The 6,321-nt window shown below is 46.3% G+C and overlaps 1 long non-coding RNA gene across 1 annotated transcript; it reads left to right on the top strand.

Moving 5' to 3' along the window:
• Nucleotides 1-645: 645 nt before the first annotated feature.
• LOC139705717 (uncharacterized) lies at nucleotides 646-6,039 on the top strand. The gene is made up of 3 exons (XR_011707525.1): nucleotides 646-2,403; nucleotides 5,255-5,409; nucleotides 5,852-6,039. It is a non-coding gene; the product is annotated as an uncharacterized lncRNA (long non-coding RNA).
• The last annotated feature ends 282 nt before the right edge of the window (nucleotides 6,040-6,321 follow it).

Consider the following 6,321-nt stretch of genomic DNA (forward strand, 5'->3'; position numbering starts at 1 on the left):
GGGTGACACGGCTGCGCGAGCGGCGCTCTTGGCTGGGGCTGCACCGGCCCCTGGAGCTGCGGGCCGCTCAGCGGCAGCCACCGCACTCTGCGCCTCCTCGGGGCGCAGTGGCTGGGAGTGTGAGGCGGGCCTGTCTGATGCTGCCGTGGGAGCTGAGGTCTTGCCTGGAGATCCGAATGAGACACCACGTCAACCCGCGCGGGCAGTCCCTTGAAGACATGAGGGCGCCAGGAGCGCAGGCTGGTCGTCGGGAGCCCGGGCCTGGGGGCCGGTGTGGGGGAGGGGAGGCTCGGGGCCCGAAGAGGGGAGGGGTCGGGAGGCTGTGGCGGGCCCGGCGGTGGGGGAGGGAGAGGAGAACAGAGAGGAGGCGCTGGAGCTCGGAAGGCCAGGCGCTGGGTGCGAGTGGGTGACGCGAGGCGCCCCTCCCCGGGGTGCAGGGAGAGCGCTGAGCGCGTGGAGACGCCGCCGGGCTCGCGCCTTCTCCTCGCCGGGTAGATCCAGAGGAATGTGCGGAGCTCGGCTTGGAGCAACAGAAAGGGGCAATCCGAACTTGGCCGCCGCACCCGCGCCGGGCTTCGCCTCGGTGCCCCGCTCTGGGAGGAAGGGCGCTCTGCCTGGTGGAGGCTACACTAGGCTTTCCTCGCGCCTGTCGAAGGCGTTCCTTCCTCCTTGGCGGTCTCGCCTTCTGTCTTTTTTGCAGGTAGAAGGCAGCGGCGAGACAAGGAGCTGTCTGCCGGAGTTCTCCTAGCACCAAGAAGGAGAGATGTGGAGCGGCCCAGGGAGGGAAGCCGAGTGTTTGCCAGGGGACGCTGCGAGTGGGGATGCATTTATAGGACTCGCACTTCGTGACGTGCCCTCCACTGGCTTTTCTGATTCGCTTTCTGACCTAAACACACATTAGTTTAGTCCCCATGCTAGGGCCAACACGGTCTCCAAATATCTGCTGGCTGAAGTCAGAGGCTTTGCATATCATGTATTACATGGCAGGCAATGAAGAAGGCTTCTGAGGCTGGCCGGCTCCTCAGTCCTAGGCTCCATTTTCATGCTGTTGTAATATAATACCAGACATGGGGTAGGCACATACATTCAAAATCCCAATTCCAGAGGCATAAGATCATTTTATCAAGAAGAGGTCAGGGGAGGTTGGGCAAAACCTGCGTTTATCCAGATTTTCGAAAATGAGATGGAAAACCTAAGCCTGTATCCCGTTGGGTGCTTAGTTTCCAGCGAGCAGAGACCCAGCCTCCATTTCAGAGCTCTGAGTGGGAGAGGTGAGACCTTTTCGGCATTCCTTTTGTTGGTTAGCTCACCACCAGAAGCAGCCAGGATCCTTCCTTTGTAGAGGACAGGAGGAGGGCAAGTCCTTACACACCCTGTACATGGCTATAACCATAAATACGTTCCATTCACATGGAGCATGAAATTAGCTCCACCTTCAAAATAATGTACTAACTAAAGGATGTCTTTGCTAAGCAGAAACCTGTTTTCCGGAAGTGACTGGACCTGAATTCAGTTGAACTTCTTTTATTTTATTAGTTAGGAACCTGAAAAGTGTAAACAGGCTCAGTTTACATCCAGGTAACTTTTATTTTATGACTCACCCCCGTTGTTGGGGAGTATGTGTTCTTCAAGTAGCTCATGCAGACAATAGACAAGGGAAATGTGTGTGGCAGAGTGTGTGTGTGTAGGGGGGGGATCACATTAAACTTCTTAAAAGTCAAAGATCAGCTACTTTGGAGGTTTGTCAGTGAAGCTAGTGTGGGCGGGAAATTGTTCTCACCAACAATACTGTGATAAAAGATTAAGTGGAGTGTAAGTCAAGTCATCCAAACATACCTTACTTGAAATCAGGATGCTCTTTGCGCTGTTCTGTGGAATGCGACTTTTCCTTCTTTGATAGATCTATGGTAGCAGTGTAAATGGGTTTGGAAATGAGAGAACAGAACAAGCTTGATATGCTCATTCCAATTTAGCATTGTTTTTGGAATTTGAAGACAGTGTTTTTATCATGAATGATTTCTTCATTTTAAGTAGGCTTTTCACTGGAATGGTCAAGCTGTCCAGACACCTGCAATTATTTAGTACTAGCTGTGTGCTGGCCAAAGTGCTAGACCCTGAGAATTGTGGTGATTGGATTTTAGGGGGTTGCAAGGAGAAGATACACTGACTTAACCTTGAGTGATGGGAGTTTACTGTGGAAGGAAGGCTGACCGGAATCTCCACCACTCAGCCACGTGTCTCTGAAAAGCCTTCCGGAAAGGCCACTGGGCCAGGCCTCACGAAAACTGGATTGAAGTTCAGGAACTGGAAGGTCATTCAGGATACGGCTCTGGGACTGGGTTATCTCGCTGCCCCCTCAGTGGCAGGCATCTGCTGGCCCTACTAACAGGCTTAACCACCAAGGTAATTCAGCTCCTCTCTCTCCCTGTTTTTCTCTGGGCTTCCTTTGGCTTCTGCTCCTGCGACCAACTGCTCAGCTCTCTGTTCATCTCACATCTAAACTCCTTAGTGAAAGGATCTAATTGGCCCCACTGGGCACTCACCAAGTGCTTGAGCTGGACTGAGATTTTGTATCAGGTCTCCTTGTAGGTGGCTGACCTTAGGTCAGGTGCCTATTCCTGGACCAATCATCTATGTTCAGGTTGTTGGTATCACAGGGTATAGAACCTGGCCCCTATTTCTTGGGAAACTTCCTTCCCACTTCTTTACAGTGACTGTCCTCAGAATAGGCTGTGTTAATGGAAGGCACTTAGAGTTTTAACAGCCCATGTTCACTGTAAGACTCAGATGAGTAAGATATGACTCCCAGCCCTGTATAAGCGTACCATTTATAAGGAAAGGGAGACATATACACAAGTATCCTTGGTACAGTATAAAGTGATATATACTCTTCATGGAAGTGTACATGAGGTGCCCAGATACTGTAGTCTGATGTTCAATGGGCCCTGAAACTCTGGCAAGATGACCAAAAATATCCAGACCTTGACTCTACCCAAGACAATTAAATCAGCATCTCTTGAGGGGTAGAGTCCAGGAGTTGACAGGTTTTTTTATTTGTTTGTTTTTAATTTTTATTTTTTAGTTGTAGTTGGACATAATATCTTTAATTTATTTTTATGTGGTCCTGAGGATCGAACCCAGAGCCTCGCACGTGCTAGGTGAGCACTCTACTGCTGAGCCATACCCCCAGCCCTGAGTTGACAGTTTTTAAATGCTCCCTAACCTTATTTGTTAGCTCTATTTTTTCCCCAAAGGGTGTCATTATTTTATGATTCCTTTTGAAAGCATAACTAAGAAACTCACTATATTTTGATAGTCTAGATTAAGACTTTTTGAAAACATAAATTCATTTTGAAATACTAATTATCTTTAACACTAATTAAAGGAAACCATAAAATTTAATTTAGAATTAAAGCAAACATTTCTAGTTTTGAAAGAACTTTTAGTTTTAGGATTACAATGTTCAGGTGAATGCTGAACAAGTTCTTTTTGAAGTCACTACCTCAATCATGGGTAAACAAGAAGCAAGCACTTGGTGTCTTGGGAACAAGGTGATGGCTTGCTGTCACAGTTGCCACAATCCCACAAGTTGAAAGTGGAGGCTCTCACAGCTCAGAGGCTCCATCTTCTCAAGGACACAAAGATGAGTGTGATTTGCAGTTGCTCCTTGGCCAAGTCCTGAAGGGAACAATCCACAGCACTGCTTTGGCTCAGTAGCAGAGTATCCTTTGACAAAGCAAGGATAGCAGCATCTAAGAATTCTGACCTCATCTCCAGATCTCAGCTTTTCCTTTAGAAAACCCTGCCTGAAGTTGGGAAAGAGCAAGTGATACACATCCCATCTCTTCCAGGAGGAAAGAGTTTCAAAGCCCTGCTCATTTTCTGTTTCACCTGTGTCATTATCTTTATTGGGATTTCTCACGAATCTCTAACAGAAAGATGTCTAAATAGTTGGTGCCCTGTGCTCCAGGATCTTACAGTCCTGGGCAGAGAAAACATGAACATAAAGTGGCAAAAAATAAAATGGCAAAAAATGATTCCATAGTCTCAAAGTATCATGCAGCTGTGGAATCCAAGGTAGGCCTTGGTTGGGGTAGGTATGCAGAGATAAGGGTGGAGAGTTGGTGCTCCAGGTTGGATGAAAGGGGTTTAGCGGGGGAGACTCATGCTAAGTGCTCACATGTTCTTGCTCAACCTCCCTGGCCTGGAGGGACTGCAGCCTTTGGAGGTGTTGGGGTGGGCCATTCACAAAGTTCTCACAAGCTCCCAGTGGGGCTTTGCAGCTGCTTTGCCTATAAGGGCAGGACCCATGTCCCTGGACTCCCTCATAATCTTGGGTCATGACGGCTGAAACAGAATCCATCACTTAAGCAGGGCAATTTCCTTTTCAAAGTCTCTGCTTTATTGGGCAGGGATTTTTCCATGCTTGCTCGCTGTTTAACAGCCATTTTCACAAATGATACTATTGCTCATGAAGAAAAGATAAATTTACCTTCAGACCATTTAAAAAGGAGAAAAGCAAGGGGTGGGGAAACGGGAGGAAAGGGTGAAAAGGCACTTTAATGGCCTTTTTGCGCTGTAGAGAGAAGAGACCAATTCTTTGGAGCAAATTGTTTTTCAGAATTAATCATGTCTGACATTGGCATGGTAGTTATCAATGATTTCTAGCAGTTTCTTTGATAACGATCAGATTGTCTAATTATCCACTAATTTTGTTTTTATTTCTTGAGATTGCTTTATGAGGCACCTCTTTTCCAAAAATAAAACTTCAATCAGGTGAAAATATTATTTACTGCAGATTTTATAACTATGCAAATGGTCTCATAGAGTTATGAAATTCCAGAGCTGGAAGGGACCTGAGACTTCTAGTCCAGTCTCCTCATTTTACCAGGAAAGCCAAAGTGACCTTTCCAAGGTCACTTTGTAAATGATACACCCCTACCATCCAAGTAAACTACTTCACTGATGTGTGTGTGTGTGTGGGGGGGGGGAGTCTGTGGGAGGGTGTTGGGTCATCTTTCTTTGAAATTGTGATTGAGTATAATTTATTGAGACAATAAGTGAATCCAAATTCAGAAAAAAATAAACTGGAAGCTTTATTGGTAGCAGAGGTGGCTGTCAGGCCAAATGGAGAGCAGGTTTGAAAAGAAGTTGATTTTTGGAGCCTAGCAAACCTCCAAGTAGAGCAGAGTGCTAAATATATTTTTTAAAAAATCTGTTTAAAGGGCCATTATATTTTCTGATTGGCTTTTAGACAACAATCACGAAAGCATTGGGGAGAAGAAGGAGGAGGAGGAGGAGGAGGAATAAGAAGAGGAGAACACAAGAGGAGAAGGTGGAAGAGGAAAGAGAGGGGATTTGCGTGGGAAATCAAGATGCCTATGTCCTGATTCTTTTGAAGAGCATCTAGTGCGTGTTGCAAAATGTTGGGGGTGGGAGGCTTCTTCAAGAATTGGAATTCACAAGTGGTAGTAGAGAGAATACTTCCATTGGGGATAATTGATTCTGGGACAAGGAGTCAGTATTTGAACCTTCAAGTCCAGATGTCCAAGGCACCTCTTTGGCATGTACTAATTGCATAATAAGCAGACTTCAATCAGGACTGTTTTCCCCTTACTGAAATAGATGAACTATTTGATCAAATAGGATCTATTTTCTATTCTGTGTTACCTTGTTCACTTTCCTCAGCTTGGGAAAACTAAACAATTAGTGAATCCTCATCAATATTAATGGGTTTAATAGAAGCAAGTGGTAAAAGTCAGTGTGGATTTTGTGGACCCTCGAGTGCTTCAAGCTAATCCATCCCTTGTTAGCAAGGGCCATGACTAGAGTCCCTAATTTTGAATCCTAGGCACCTCACCTCACCCTAGTCCTGGCCCTTACTGGCAGGAACATCAACTTGAGAGCAACCCTGAAGCACTAATTGGAAAGAAGTCATGCTGGACGATCAAGCAATTTGAATTGGAACCCTGACCTTGAACAAGCTGTGGAAGCTTGGGAAATTTCTGGCATCCCTAGCTCACCTATTTTTCCACTTCCCCACCCCCCTCTTCTTGCTCCTTTTGTCCTCCCTCATTGGGATACTATGTGAATAGATGAGATAATAAACCAGATTTTCTGAGTTTCAGAATTACTCCCTGGGAATAATTTATATTGCACATATTCTTTGCTGCCGCTGGGGTACTATTTGGCAAATCACTGCCCTCGTACAGTGCTCTAAGAGGAACCCTAGTGACCTGAAAGAGTTAATGCCTCCCACCAAGCAATTAACTTACTCCTGGGGCATAATTTACACTGGGAGGATCTGGCTGACCATATGTG

The sequence above is a fragment of the Marmota flaviventris genome, chromosome 5 (assembly GCF_047511675.1).
Source record: "Marmota flaviventris isolate mMarFla1 chromosome 5, mMarFla1.hap1, whole genome shotgun sequence".
NCBI lineage: Eukaryota > Metazoa > Chordata > Mammalia > Rodentia > Sciuridae > Marmota > Marmota flaviventris.